The 16517-nt window shown below is 36.9% G+C and overlaps 1 pseudogene; it reads right to left on the bottom strand.

Moving 5' to 3' along the window:
* Positions 1-10878: 10878 nt before the first annotated feature.
* LOC144369720 (3',5'-cyclic-AMP phosphodiesterase 4D-like) overlaps positions 10879-16517 on the bottom strand; it is a 68462-nt pseudogene continuing 62823 nt past the window's right edge.

Below are 16517 nucleotides of genomic sequence, written 5' to 3'. Positions count from 1 at the left end.
TAAAGGAATCTACCCGCTTGCCCCCTTTCGACCCTGTGAGGATATAATAAGAAAAACAGATCTGCAACCTGTCCTTCCCCAGAACTCAAACACATTGACAAGTTGATCTCAGCCTCTAACACCATAAAAAATAAATTTATGTAATTTATAAATTTATGAGGATAATCTCTGGTACTTTTTATAGAGTCTTAACTGACACCCCTAGTTTTATGAACAGAGTAGATCAGAGAAACCAAAACAACAAAACAAAATTTATTAAGATGTATTGAGTGCTGACACTGTTGGGCACCATGCTAAGGTAAAAGTGAACACATTAATTCATGGGTAAAGTGAACACATTAATTCACGGCACCTACCAACGGTGATCTTACTGCATAAAGTGGGATCACTATTTTATAGATGGAGAAACCAAGGTAGAGAAAGGTATGCAACCTGCTCAGGGCCATACAGCTGTCATGATAGAGAACAATTTGAGTTCTGGACAGGCAGCCCACAATTTTAATCACATCTCTGTAGATCTATGAAGGACTCCTGCAGGGGAGCCTTGAGCTTGTTCAATATAGCCCTTTGGGCTAGTGAGGAAATGAATTTAGACAACCCTGTTCCTCCAGATTTTCAGCAAAATTTCAAAGATGGCTGCCTTGATCTAATAGGTTGCCTTGCTGACTTAAAAATACAACAACAACAAAACATCCACTTTTCTCATCTCCTCAGTACTACTACAGAGATATAGTGAGCTTCTAACAGGAGGAAATAAGCCTGGAGGGAAGAAACACATAAGTAATACCTTTTATTATCTGAAGTCTAACTAGTGTCAAAGACTCAACCACAATTACTTTATTGTTTAGGTTTTAAGGACTCAATTTTTCAGAATGGGATGACAGACAGGAACTTTTCACTGCTCTTGCCATCATCCCCTCACACTCCAGACCCTCTTCCCACCTTGGTTTGCAATATTTGGACAAGAAAAAAGACTTCCGTTCACTAGCCAGGCAATTTCCTGTTGGGCTTTGTGAGGAGTCCAGCTGCCAAGCAGTTAATGACAGATAATTTCTCTCCCTTCCTACATGGGATGTTTCTGTAGTCCTCAGGTCAGGAGTTATTGGGTACAAATGAGGCCCCATTAGCCTTAATTTCCCAATTCCATTGTCTCTTATTTCCCTCTCCAGGGCTTCATTCAATATTATGTAAAAGTTTCTGGGAGCTTCTATGGGGTTTCTCACCTATGTGTAAGATCATGTCTCTGAGTGCAGCTGGTCATCTGCCAAGGTGGTTTGCAGCTGCTCTGTCCACTGAACACCCAAACATCTTGTGCAGGACACAAAGGAGTTCTACTAGTGCCTAAAGCTGTTCTTCTGGGAAGATGCTGCCCCATCTGTGAGGCAAGTTCATATGCAACCTCAAACTAAAACAAAACAAACAAACAAATGCCAAGAGACCAAAATAGCACACATTGTACTCAAACCAAAATGTCAGTCTTGCTTATTGCAAAAGTGGGTGGGAGGAAGGTAGCTCCTGTTCACAGGGGTACCTGTAATTCCTGGAATAGGGCTGGAGACCAGGTTCAATATGGTTTTTGTTCCTAAAATAACTTATTCTGGTACTTAGAAATTCTTTACGGTTGGTCTCTTGGTCAATGTCAAGAACAAAATTGGTAAACCATATGTATACTATGAAATGAATATATATATACACACTATGAAATGACAATGGAAAGTCATTACCAACAAGATTTGTAAAGTGAAACACGGAAAAAAACAAAAAATGTAATAGTCATTGAAATACAAGTGCTATTTGGTATACTTTCAGATAAGAAGATAACATTAACTACTGTTTCAGAATCAACTCTTATGTGGTGACTACAAAGGCAACCACTTGACTGGACATGACAAAGTTAAATTTAAAGCAATTTGTATTCACTAAAAATTTAATAAGAAGCTTCTTATTAAGGGTTGGGGTTCTAAGAAGACACTTGAGTCAAGATGAAGTATTGGTCTAGTTTGGAGAGTATGTTAATTTTCTTTTGGTAATAATTTTAGAAATCATAGGTTTTCTTTTCCAGGCAATTATTTCAATGAATCAATTGGGGTTTTGAGAAATGATTAAATGAGGTTCAATTTGGTTTCAGGTTCAGCAAAATGAGATCATTCATTCTATTTTTGGTTCAGTTCAGGTCAAGTCTCCTGGTTAAATCAGACCAATAAGCATTGGGATAATATATTTTTTTTTTTTTAAATTGAAAATAACAAGTTTAATCTTTTAAAAAACATAAACATATCTTTCAAAGTTCTTCTTCCTTTTGTATCCTTATCTACAATGAATGAGAATTGTCATTATTTAACATCCCCACCACCATTTATATTCTCAGTTTTCTGGATTTTGGCTATTCTGGTAAATTTACAGCTGTATCTAATTATTATTTTAATTCATATTTGCCCAGTGAGAGATAATGTGGTACATCTTTTCATATGAATATTTGCCATCTATGAGTATTCTTTGTTGAGATGTGTATAAAGCTCTTCAGCTGATTTTTTTAAGCCAGGTTGTGTTTTTTATGATTAAGTATTAAGAGTTCTTTGTATATAATGAATAAATTTTATTAGATATGTGTCTCATAAATAATCTTTTCCTTTACATTTTGTTTCATTTTCTTCCTCGGAGTACATTTTTTTAATTTAACAATGTACAGATTGCCAATTATTTGTGCCTTTACTATTGTATTTATAAATTCATTTTCATACCTAAGTTTGTCTAGTTTTTCTCTTATTTGTTTTATAATTTTGCATTGTATATTTAAGTCTGTAATAGGTTGTAAGTTAATTCTTGTGAAGGGTTAAGAGCTTTGTCAAGACTCACTAATTTTGCATGGCCATGTCCCACTGTTTCAGCATCATTTGTCAAGATTTCCTGCTTTTTGCCTGTCCTCCTCTGTCAACAGCCATTTCACTTTACTTATTTAATTCTGGTCTTTCTGTCCACATCATTTTTTTTTTTTTTTTTTATCTTTGGATTAAATCTTTTTTTTTTTTTAATTTTTTTTTTATTGGTTGTTCACAACATTACAAAGCTCTTGACATATCATATTTCATACATTAGATTGAAGTGGGTTATGAACTCCCAATTTTACCCCAAATGCAGATTGCAGAATCACATCGGTTATACATCCACAGTTTTACATAATGCCCAATTAGTAATTGTTGTATTTTGCTACCTTTCCTATCCCGTACTATCCCCCCTCCCCTCCCCTCCCTTCTTCTCTCTCTACCCCATCTACTGTAATTCATTACTCTCCTTGTTTATTTTCCCATTCCCCTCACAACCTCTTATATGTAATTTTGTATAGCAATGAGGGTCTCCCTTCATTTCCATGCAATTTCCCTTTTCTCTCCCTTTCCCTCCCATCTCATGACTCTGTTAAATGTTAGTCTTTTCTTCCTGCTCTTCCTCCTTGCTCTTCATGGTTGCTCTCATTATATCAAAGAAGACATTTGGTATTTGTTTTTTAGGGATTGGCTAGCTTCACTAAGCATAATCTGCTCTAGTGCCATCCATTTCCCTGCAAATTCTATGATTTTGTCATTTTTTATTGCTGCATAGTACTCCATTGTGTAAAGATGCCACATTTTTTTTATCCATTCATCTATTGAAGGGCATCTGGGTTGGTTCCACAGTCTAGCTATTGTGAATTGTGCTGCTATGAACATCGATGTGGCAGTATCCCTGTAGTATGCTCTTTTAAGGTCTTCAGGGAATAGTCCGAGAAGGGCAATAGCAGGGTCAAATGGTGGTTCCATTCCCAGCTTTCCCAGGAATCTCCAAACTGCTTTCCAAATTGGCCGCACCAATTTGCAGTCCCACCAGCAATGTACAAGAGTACCCTTTTCTCCACATCCTCGCCAGCATTTGTTGTTGTTTGACTTCATAGTGGCTGCCAATCTTACTGGAGTGAGATGGTATCTTAGGGTGGTTTTGATTTGCATTTCTCTGACTGCTAGAGATGGTGAGCATTTTTTCATGTACTTGTTGATTGATTGTATGTCCTCCTCTGAGAAGTGTCTGTTCAGATCCTTGGCCCATTTGTTGATTGGGTTATTTGTTATCTTATTGTCTAATTTTTTGAGTTCTTTGTATACTCTGGATATTAGGGCTCTATCTGAAGTGTGAGGAGTAAAAATTTGTTCCCAGGATGTAGGCTCCCTATTTACCTCTCTTATTGTTTCTCTTGCTGAGAAAAAACTTTTTAGTTTAAGTAAGTCCCATTTGTTGATTCTTGTTATTAACTCTTGTGCTATGGGTGTTCTATTAAGGAATTTGGAGCCCGACCCCACAATATGTAGATTGGAGCCAACTTTTTCTTCTATCAGACGCAGAGTCTCTGATTTGATATCAAGCTCCTTGATCCATTTTGAGTTAACTTTAGTGCATGGCGAGAGGAAGGGATTCAGTTTCATTTTGTTGCATATGGATTTCCAGTTTTCCCAACACCATTTGTTGAAGATGCTATCCTTCCTCCATTGCATGCTTTTAGCCCCTTTATCAAATATAAGATAATTGTAACTTTGTGGATTAGTCTCTGTGTCCTCTATTCTATACCATTGGTCCACTCGCCTGTTTTGGTACCAGTACCATGCTGTTTTTGTCACTATTGCTCTGTAATATAGTTTGAAATCTGGTATCGCTATACCGCCTGATTCACACTTCCTGCTTAAAATTGCTTTTGCTATTCTGGGTCTTTTATTTTTCCATATGAATTTCATGATTGCTTTATCTATTTCTACAAGAAATGCCATTGGGATTTTGATTGGCATTGCATTAAACCTATAGAGAACTTTTGGTAATATCGCCATTTTGATAATGTTAGTTCTGCCTATCCATGAACAGGGTATATTTTTCCATCTTCTAAGATCTTCTTCTACTTCTCTTTTTAGGGTTCTGTAGTTTTCATTGTATAAATCTTTCACCTCTTTTGTTAGGTTGATTCCCAAGTATTTTATTTTTTTGGAGGATATTGTGAATGGGGTAGTTTTCCTCATTTCCGTTTCAGAGGTTTTGTCGCTGATATACAGAAATGCCTTTGATTTATGCGTGTTGATTTTATATCCTGCCACTTTGCTGAATTCATTTATTAGTTCTAGTAGTTTCTTTGTAGACCCTTTTGGGTCTTCTAAGTATAGTATCATGTCATCTGCAAATAGTGATAATTTAAGTTCTTCTTTTCCTATTTTTATGCCTTTAATTTCTTTCGTCTGTCTAATTGCTCTGGCCAGTGTTTCGAGAACTATATTGAATAGAAGTGGTGATAGAGGGCATCCCTGTCTTGTTCCAGATTTTAGAGGGAATGCCTTCAACTTTTGTCCATTCAGAATGATGCTAGCCTGAGGCTTAGCATAGATAGCTTTTACAATGTCAAGGTACGTTCCTGTTATCCCTAGTTTTTCAAGTGTTTTGAACATAAAGGGATGCTGTACTTTGTCGAATGCTTTCTCTGCGTCTATTGAGATGATCATATGGTTCTTATCTTTAAGTCTATTGATGTGGTGAATAACATTTATTGATTTCCGTATATTGAACCAGCCTTGCATACCAGGGATGAATCCTACTTGATCATGGTGCACAATTTTTTTGATGTGTTTTTGTATTCGATTCGCCAGAATTTTATTGAGGATTTTTGCATCTAGGTTCATTAGAGATATTGGTCTGTAGTTTTCTTTCTTTGAGGAGTCTTTGTCTGGTTTCGGAATCAGGGTGATGTTGGCCTCATAGAATGAATTTGGAAGAGCTCCCTCTTTTTCTATTTCCTGAAATAACTTGAAAAGTATTGGTATTAATTCTTCTTTAAAGGTTTTGTAAAACTCTGCTGTATACCCATCCGGTCCTGGGCTTTTCTTGGTAGGTAGTCTTTTGATGGCTTCTTCAATTTCATCCATTGATATTGGTCTGTTCAAATTGTGTGTATCCTCCTGACTCAGTCTGGGCAAATCATATGACTTAAGAAATTTATCGATGTCTTCACTATCTTCTATTTTATTGGAATATAGGTTTTCAAAATAATTTCTAATTGTCTTCTGTATTTCTGTAGCATCTGTTGTGATATTGCCTTTTTCATCCCGTATGTTAGTAATTTGAGTTCTCTCTCTTCTTCTCTTTGTTAGCATGGCTAAAGGTCTGTCGATCTTATTTATTTTTTCAAAGAACCAACTTTTAGTTTTGTTAATTTTTTCAATAGTTTCTTTTGTTTCAATTTCATTAATTTCCGCTCTGATTTTAATTATTTCTTGCCTTCTGCTACATTTGCTGTTGTTTTGCTCTTCCTTTTCTAGGGCTTTGAGATGAAGTGTGAGCTCATTTATTTGTTGGTTTTTTCTTTTTTTGAGGAATGACCACCAGGCGATGAATTTTCCTCTTAAAACTGCTTTCATTGTGTCCCATAGATTCCGATATGTTGTGTCTGTATTTTCATTTATCTCTAAGAATTTTTTGATTTCCTCCTTTATGTCTTCTGTAACCCATTGATCATTCAGTAACATATTGTTCATTTTCCATGCGATGTAGGATTTTTCCTTCCTTCTTTTATCATTGATTTCCAGTTTCATTCCATTATGATCAGATAAAATGCATGGTATTATCTCCACCGCTTTATATTTACTGAGGGTTGCCCTGTGGCATAATATATGGTCTATTTTTGAGAAGGATCCATGTGCTGCTGAGAAAAATGTATATCCATTTGATGATGGTTGATATATTCTATATATGTCAGTTAAGTCTAGGTTATTGATTGTGGTATTGAGTTCTATAGTTTCCTTGTTCAACTTTTGTTTGGAGGATCTGTCCAATGGTGAGAGAGGTGTGTTGAAGTCACCCATAATTATTGTGTTGTGGTCTATTTGATTCTTGAACTTGAGGAGAATTTGTTTTATGAATGTCGCAGCGCCATTATTTGGTGCATAAATATTGATAATTGTTATGTCTTGTTGGTGAATGGTTCCTTTTAACAGTATATAATGTCCTTCTTTATCCCTTTTGATTAACTTAGTCTTGAAGTCGATTTTATTCGATATGAGGATGGCCACCCCTGCTTGCTTACGAGGACCGTGTGCGTGGTATATTTTTTCCCATCCTTTCACCTTCAGCCTGTGTATGTCTTTTCCAATCAGATGTGTCTCCTGGAGGCAGCATATTGTTGGATTTGTTTTTTTAATCCATGATATCAGCCTATGTCGCTTTATTGGAGAGTTTAAGCCATTAACATTCAGAGTTACTATTGATATATGGTTTGTACTTCCATCCATGTTTGATTATTTATCGTTTTTTTTTTTAAAAAAAAAAAATTAGTTTGTTTTTCCATGATTATTTTTCCCCCTCGCCCTCTGTCTTTACCGAGGCACTTCCCTCTGATGGTTTTGGTTATTGTTTTTCATTTCTTCCTCGTGTAGTGTTTTGCTCAAAATGCTTTGCAATGCTGGTTTTCTGGCTGCAAATTCTTTTAACTTTTGTTTATCATGAAAGATTTTTATTTCGTTGTCATACCTGAAGCTTAATTTTGCTGGATACAGAATTCTTGGTTGGCATCCATTGTCTTTCAGTGTTTGAAATACATTGTTCCATGACCTTCTTGCTTTCAGTGTCTGTGATGAAAAATCCGTTGTTAACCTTATTGGTTTACCCCTGAATGTAATCTGTCTCCTTTCTCTTGTAGCTTTTAATATTTTCTCTTTGTTCTGTATATTGGATATCTTCATAACAATGTGTCTTGGCGTTGGTCTACTGTGATTTTGTGTGCTCGGTGTCCTGTATGCATCTTCAATTTGTATATCTGTTTCCTTTTTTATTTCTGGAAAGTTTTCTGTAATTATTTCATTCAGCAGGTTACTCATTCCCTTGGTTTGAATCTCTGTACCTTCTTCTATCCCGATGACTCGTAAGTTTGGCTTTTTTATGTTATCCCATAACTCTTGGATGTTTTTCTCGTGATTTTTTACCAGCCTTTCTGAGTTGGCTAGACTCTTTTCAAGATGAAATAATTTGTCTTCATTATCTGACGTTCTGGTTTCTACTTGCTCCACTCTGTTAGTGATACTCTCAATTGAGTTTTTAATTTGGTTTATAGTTTCCTTCATTTCCAAGATTATGGTTTGATTCTTTTTTATAATCTCTATCTCCTGATAAAGGTGCTTAACTTCTTCTTTTATCTGTTTGTGTAATACATTCTCAATGTGTTCTTTTGCTGCTTGAATTTGCTGTCTCGTATCCTCTTTAAGGTTCCATTCCATCTGTCTAAGGTGTTCCTTGAGTTCTTTATATGACCATTTTTCTGATGACTCTAGGTCCTCCTGAATATTTAGGCTGTCCTGCATTGTTTGTACTCCTTTTCTTCCTTGCTTTTTGAAGCTGCTCATGTTACTTCTTGTTCTGTTTGAATGCTGAGTTACTGTTTACTCCTATAAATTTATTTGATGCTTGGGAGGAAAGGTATTAGAAGGGAATGGAAAAAGTCACTAAAGAGAATGAGAGTAAGCAGGTAGAATTCAAGGAAGGGGGGATAAGATAATTGAAAAGAAATGAAAAGACAAAAGAAGAAAAAAATAGGAAATAAAAAAAGAAAAAAAAATTTTTTAAATAATAAAAAAAAAATTAAAATTGGAAGAAAAAAAATTTTAAAAAAAATTGTAAAAAAAAAAAGTAAAAAAAATTAAAAAAACAAGAAAAATGAAACTGAAAGAAAACCCCAAATCAAAATTAAAAAAACAACATCAACAACAACAATAACGACAACAAAAAACAAGAACAACAACAACAAAAAAACTAATAAATGCAGTCTTAGAGTTTGATTAACTTCTCTTCCAGTAGGTGGCGCTGTGACCATTAGGCCAAGTTTCTCCTATCAATACCCGGAAACCAATCACTGTGCAGCAGCTCCTCCTCCCAGACTGGGCGAGTCTCCAATCCTGGGTGCCTAGGGCGTCCTCTTGTGTCTAGTCACTTCCCCACTTTTCCTCTAGCCAGGCCCCTCTCACGGGTGCTGCTCACCACAATACTGGGTACACACCAGGTCTGCTGCTCCCGGGAGCCCTGTTGTCATGAATGACTGGGCACACTCTTCCAGTTTGCCATTCCCTCAGACCCTAAGTTTGTAGAGCTTGGGGCTGAGAATCCTCAGCGAATTTTACTGCCCCTCCGGTAGCCACACCCCCGGTAGCTGGTGCAAGAGACCTCAGCTGTCTGCACTGGTGGGAGCGGTAGTCCCGCGCCGGCGGGTCCCGCGCTACCTCTAATTCCCTCGGTCTGGCTACCGTGCTCACGGGAGAGCTGGGAGAGGCCCTTACAGGAGAGCTGAGATTGGCCCTTAAGGTTTCCCCGATGTGTGGAGAGGGAAGGCTAGCGAATTACACACCTGTAGCCGCAGGTTTCAATGAAGTTATCTCCTCCGCCGCAGTCTGATGACGTCAGTTGTCTGCCATGGTGGTATCTCTTGCAAATGGCGACAGTTTGTTTCCCTTTGCCGGGTGACCAATGCAACGGGTGGGTCCTTACTGTCTCTCCCAAGCCCCGTTTCAAACCTGTGGCCACTACCTATGAAGGCTCGGTTGGCATTTACCTCCGTAGGATCAGAAGGGCTGACCGGTTGTTTCAGCCGGATGGATTAGTGCTGAGTCACAGCTGTTTGTCTGCGGGAAGCAGGCGAATGGGAGCTTGAATTCAGCCGATCCAGGTTCAGTGTGTGTTCTGAGAGGCCCAGACTGCTCGTTCCAGATCCACGTCAGCTCAGCATTGCCTAGTGATCCTGAGCAAACAGAGTTAGGCTGTTTACGACTCCCTATGCCTGCACAGCTGAAGAGGTCAGAGACTTGATCTCTCCGCGCCCGCCGCCATGTTGGAATCGGATAATATATTTTTATGCCTTTTCTTTCCCTCATCCTTTCTTCTACTTTTCTTTCCCAAACATTTGTGGACCTGAGAACAAATGTGACTCCATTTTTTAAAAATAAATAAATAACACAGTTTCTACCTCAAGGCCTGTCCTAAGGAAGGGGGCCTGACCCTTGTCCTTGGATAAACCCACAGAGCACTCCTAAGCACATACCCACCCTGCTGAGTTGTTTGTAAATAACAGGAGAGGTCTGACTCAGTTGGGCTAGGTGGGGACCCATGGTAACCCCCCTAGAAACCTCCAATCAGCATGAGACAGTGAAAATACTTGGACTGCCAGATGACCCCCAAGTAGTTTATGGTGCTTGATAACATGTTGGGAAACCATGTAGTTTAGCACGTACACCCCTCATGGCTTAAACCAATCAGTTCAAAGGAATGCCCCTCTTGTACTAGCCAGTCACCCTTACCCAACTTGCTCCCGCCAGTGAATGTGCTAATCAATGCTAAGATTTGTTGTCTGATTTTCCCGAGATATGGAATGATTTGCTGTGTGATGTTGTGACACATAGAGTATCCCCCCAAAACCTATAAAATCTCACTGAATAAAGGACAGGGACTCACTCCCTGGGACCGCTGCATGGGGATCAGTTGTGAATCCAGGCTCCAGCTTGCAATAAAGACTCTTGTGTGATTGCAACAGATTCGGCTCCTGGGGTCTCATGAATCTGGCATAACAGACCCTTTTCTCATCACACTGAACTTTTCTGTATTGTGTAATAACATGTTCTCTCCCCTCACAAGTTGTATTTATACTCAGCAACCCAAGTTCCCATAAGAACTACTGGAATAGTAATATGTTCCTTCCAGCACAAAACACATATTTCTCTTATTTATACTTTTACTTTCATTAAATTAGACTACCATATATGAAGATGAAGCAGATAACCAAGCCTGGAACAAAAATAGCAGATATTCTGAGGGTAACTCTGTCTCCCACAACACAAATGCCTAGAGCAAAGCTGAAATGAGTTCCAATATAAAGTCAAGTGGTTAAGAATGGGGTACATTAGAACAGGTTTTCCAAGGAACAGCTTAAATGGAAAAATTGTAAGACCAATGATAGTGAGGATAACATAAAGAAGAAAAAAATTATTTCTTTGACATTTTAGAATTGGAGTATAGAATCAGCATTACTGTGATGTTGAGTATTGAAAGATATATATTCTTCCTGGACACAAAAAGAATAAGTCCGAAGATCTCTCTTACCTGTTATGGTTGCTTTGTTGATGGATGGTTGGTTGCACATTGGTGTTCTTCTGACAAAGAGAGAAAAATACAAAGCAGTAAGTATGTGGTCCTTGTTGATTTGAGTAGGTGCTGAGTCGTTTTAGATATGAAATTTTAATTTTAAGAATTTTTTTAAGTTAGGAGATGCAGATTTCCTTCAGTCAATTCTTGGGGATCCTTTTACTATATCTCAAATCATACGTATGAAATTTTTAAGAAAGTTAAGTCTCACGGTGATAGACATTGGGGAAGATTATGATGTTCATGTCACAGGAACATGATGAAAGTGGAAATTCTTATTAATTGACTATATTCAATTAAGCTAGGGTTTACAGAGCTAACACAGACTTTCTGAATTTAGAAAAGTAGTCAAATTATCACTGTTTTCCTTAAAACAGTGCTAAGAATCTTTGATTTTGACATAAAGCCTCATGATTGTTCATACATTATCAGAAGTGCATGATTCTTTCTAAAGTATCTTAGAGAAGGTATTTAAATTTTTTTCCTATTTTCTTACATTGAGAAACATTTCTGGTACAAGTGTTAGAGAGGTATATTGACAAGGTGTATAAACATATGCTATAGAGATTTTAGAACTATTGTAAACCTAAGGTATTTAAATAGATTCCATCTAGTATTCTTTCCTATTTTTTTAACAGATGTTTGCCAGGTTCCACCAGATGATTATAAACACCCTTAGGTTAAAAACAAAACAAAACAAAACAAAAAAACAAATATATATATATATATATATATATATATATATATATATATATATATATAAAGATTAACTCATATTCCCTTCAAAGCCCAGCGTGAGCACACACATACACACATACACACAACCTCAACTATTTTACAGATATCCCTAAATGTACCTATTTTTAAAGTGTTTTTAAAGATGGCAACAAGTTAAAAGCTATCAATTATATATATCAACAAGTTAAAAGCTATCAATCTATCTGGTATTAAATAAGTGCTCAATAAATTATGTTGAAAAGAACATCATTTATGGATTGTCCAAAGTTTTTTGGAATAGAATTTTATAAAATCGTTATTTATAATTGATAGCTTTTAACTTGTTGCCATCTTTAAAAACACTTTAAAACACATTAAGGGATATCTGTAAAATAGTTGAGGGTGTGTTGTGTGTGTGTGTGTGTGTGTGTGTGTGTGTGTTTCTTCTAGTGGCTACACTTACTTAATAAGCATTAAGTGTCTGTCACACGCTATACTAAATGAGCACTTTAAATGAATTATCTCACTTAACCCTGAAAAAATGCCTCAAGGCTGGTAGAATCATTGTTCTCATTTTACCAGTGAGAAAAACAAATCTTTGGGAAGTTGAAAATCTGTTCCAAGCCAGCAGAGATTTGAATCAAGGTAATGTGACTCTAGGCTGCACTCTACTCTGTCTTAGCTTGGGATGCTTTTGTGGAAGCCAAATGGATAACCATACAGATGTGCAGTTGGCAGTAGATTCTCTAATGCTGAAGATGACGACTATCCTAGCAGGTCTGGGGGAAGCTTACAGAAAGCCCTTTGGTGTTTTGTAATTTCTCGCTCGTTCTATTCAGTGTCTGGCTCTGGGTCATTGCTCTTAAGTTTATTGGTGTCAGCTTGGGATTGAATTTTTGTGTTTGATTGAAAATACACCATGATTCACTTCTGATTTATTTTAGTTTTTTTAAATTATGAAAATAAAAGTCAGGGCTGGGATATAGCTCAGTGGTAGAACAATTGCTTAGCATGTGTAAGGCTCTGGGATGATCCCCAGCACCATATAGAAGTGAGAGAAAGAGAAGAAATTAAAAATATAAATTTGAACTTGATAAATGTTTTATTTAAAAAGGTCAATATTTTAAACTGCTGCTTTGAAATAGCTCTGTTTTCTATACTAGTAGTTACCTTCTTGCTGAGAGTTTGTTATTCAGATGAGTTTGGGGATATTCAGGATGATATAGTTATAGACTAGAGTTTATTCAAATGACTTAAACATTGATGTCTGAGAATGTTTTTTACTTCTTGTTCTGTGAAAATTTTTAAAACATTGACTTTTTGTCTGGGAAAATATAAATAAACATTTATCCTTTTCTATAGTTTTGGAAAACCAAATGGTTGACTTGCTACTAATTCTCATTTTATCAATCTTACTACTGACACTTGGGAACTTGACATCTTGATAAGTAACAAGCAGAAAATATTAATCACTGGATTCATGGTAACTTGACAGATTATTTTTAAAAAGAATGAGTCACAATTTATTCTTGGAATAAAAAAAGTCTAAAGGGCACAAAAGAGCAAGAAGATCACAAGAAACCATTAGTGGGCTAACACTAGAGCTCTTGGATGAGTTCTTCCTAGACACCAACACTAAAGCAAATAAAAAAAAAAACAACAAAAACAAAAAAACAAGTTCTTAGATGAGTTCTTCCTAGACTCCTTTCCTAAAGCAAATAAAAAGGTAGTCTGTGAAAGGCAGCACAGGTCTTCTTCAAATTCCAACAGTGAGCTTGGAAACATTTTAGTGGCACAGGGAGTGAAGGGCAATTAAATCCTGATTCTTTCAGAGTCATGCCATGTACCAGTGGCATCCTCTTTGCTAATACCAAGCACAACAGAGTCCAGCTGTGTGGAGATTGAATTCTACTATTCCGACACCCCAGGAAGCTGACTTGGTTTGAATTAATAAAGGAGGTACAAATCTGCATTGACTAAAAAGGAGACCATACACTGGCTTTCACTTAGAGTCTACCAGATGATATTGTAATTCAATGTCTCCATGGGCATTGCATAGTTAGTCAAAGCAGGTGTAAGTTCAGGTGTTACCTATGATTTTTCACTCCCTCCTTTCCATTTTAATATATTCTGTGCCTGTAAATCAGTTGAGAACCTCTGTCTTGTATAGAATAGGCCTGAGGACATTTCTTTGAAGATAGAAGGGCCAGTGTGATACCTTCACACCTGTTTGATTAAGTGTCTATTATATTAAATGCTTGCACTCAGGTGACCACATCCAAAGGAAATTTACAGGGCATTAATTTCTTGTTTGCCTTTTAGAGACAAGACCTCGATTTCTTACTGAAATTTGAGACTGCAAGTTTTAGTGGCAACCAATAATTTTATTTTTCCTTCAGAGATAAAAATTTTTAGAAGGTTAAGTTTGTACCCATAACCTACTGAATAGCAAAGGTCTCAGGGCTATTGAGGTCAGCCTGATGTTTTACAACTTATGACCATGTTGTATAGACAACACAACTGGAGATAAATGATTTCTTCATGGCACACCCTCAGGCTTTAAATGCTGAATGGCCACTTTACACTTTCAGTCAACAAGCATTTGCAGAGATTTAGAAATGAAGTGTCCCCCAAAAGTTCATGTGTGAGAAAATGCAAATGAGGTTAAATGAGAGCTGTAACCTAATTAGTAACTTAAACCACTGAAATGGATTAACTGGGTGGTAACTGAAGGCAGGTAGGATGTGGCTAGCGAAGACTGGTCACTGGGAGTGTGCCTTTGGGGTTTATATTTTGTCTCTGGTAAATGAAGCTCTTTGGCTCTCTCTGCTTCCTGTTGGCCATGTTCTGAGCTGCTTTCTTCCTCCACATCCTTCTACCATGATGTTCTGCCTCATCTTGGTCCCAGAGCTCTGTGGTCAGCCATCTGTGGACTGAGACCTCTAAGACCATCAGTGAGCCCCAAATAAATTTTCCCTCTTCCATAGTTTGTGTCAGGTATTTTGGTCACAGCAATGAAAAATCTGACTAAAACAGAGGAATTATTCTGTGTTCTGATAGGCACTGGGAATATGAATGTGAACCAGCCACACCCCTGCTCTTGGGGAACTGACATTGCTGAGGATCAACCAGGTGATCAGGCAAGTAGGGCACAGGGAGAAATGTGCTTGAATAACAGGATGCAACCAGGCAGAGTTGGAAAGACATGCCAGCCAGCTAGGGCTGGTCACTGTGGGTCTATATCTGGCAGTGTGAAGGACAGTGCCCCCAAAGCAATTATATTTAAACTGTGATGAGAAGAATGAACCAGTTAGTCAAGTGGAAAAGAAGAAAGAGAAGGTAAATGTTCAAGCTGAGGGAAAGACAATCGGCCCAAGGTTCTAGGTTCCATGTCAATTATTTGTGTTGTGGAAGTTCCACTAATTTTTTTTTTTTAGAAAACCTTTCTCTATCACAGGAAGTACTTGCCTAATGGCCATAGCTTCTTGTTAATCAGGGAAATGTGGATTGTAGAGGTAAACTATGTTATTATGGAGTGGAAAAGTTCAGTTTTTTCATGTTCTTTAAGAAGTAGTTATCGAGTATAAAATAATATAGACTCAGATATACCATAATACCTAATAAGTTTCTACTCACTGTTCTCTTAATATTGATTTGATTTTTTTGTTTTGTTTTGGAAAATTCTTCCAGGCTGATAATCTTAACTTAACTTTATTATAAATAATACTTTAAAAAATAATAGATATTAGAATAATAGTTTATCAGTTTCTCATTTAATTTTGCAAAATTTACTTCCTTATTTTTGATTTTTTAGATTTATCAGGATCCTCCAATTAAAAAAAAATTGTAGTTGTAGATAGACAGAACATCTTTATTTTATTTGTTTTTTTTTTTATTTTTATGTGGTGCTGAGGATCGAACCCAGTGCTTCATGCAAGCTAGGCAAGTGCTCTGTCACTGAGCTATAGCCCCAGTTCCAAAATCCCCCAATTTTAAATCATTTTCCATTTCAAGTTTCCCTCTCCCAAACACTTCTATTGTTATTACATCAATCTCAATTTTATTAATTGCTTCATGAATGCTGCTGCTCAGAGAGTCAATGACAGCAGGAGAATCAAAGATCTTTGTTGAGATCTGGTGTTTTTCCAGTTAATTGTTGTCTTAGAATTAACAGTATGACTTTGAGATATCATTAAGGTGTGATGAGATTATTTGCCTGTGGCTAATTTATGAAATAAGCCAAAACTATAAAGTTACTTTGAGTATAAATAACTGGCTAGAAGACAAATCACGCCAGGTAATTTCTGACAGAATCACCATATTGATTTGTCATACTGTTTCATTCCTGATGTTAGAATCACCACTACACTGTATTTATAGTGAATTAGCAGGGTATCATCTTATGTCTTGTTAATGTCCATGGTTAGATAGCTTGGCAGTGAGAAATTTAATATTTTGTCTTGAGTTCAATTCAAATTGAGATGACATTCTTTAAAAGCTCAGCAAAAAAGAGGGAATAAAGAATAACTTACTTGCTAGGCGCTCGGTCTTGCAAATTAGTTAATGCAGCAAAATTGTTTCATACAGTTCGCAGGCAGGCTAAGACCTACAACAAAAAGAAA

Source organism: Ictidomys tridecemlineatus, chromosome 13, assembly GCF_052094955.1.
Source record: "Ictidomys tridecemlineatus isolate mIctTri1 chromosome 13, mIctTri1.hap1, whole genome shotgun sequence".
Classification (NCBI taxonomy): domain Eukaryota; kingdom Metazoa; phylum Chordata; class Mammalia; order Rodentia; family Sciuridae; genus Ictidomys; species Ictidomys tridecemlineatus.
This window is presented reverse-complemented; position numbering and strand designations above follow the sequence as displayed.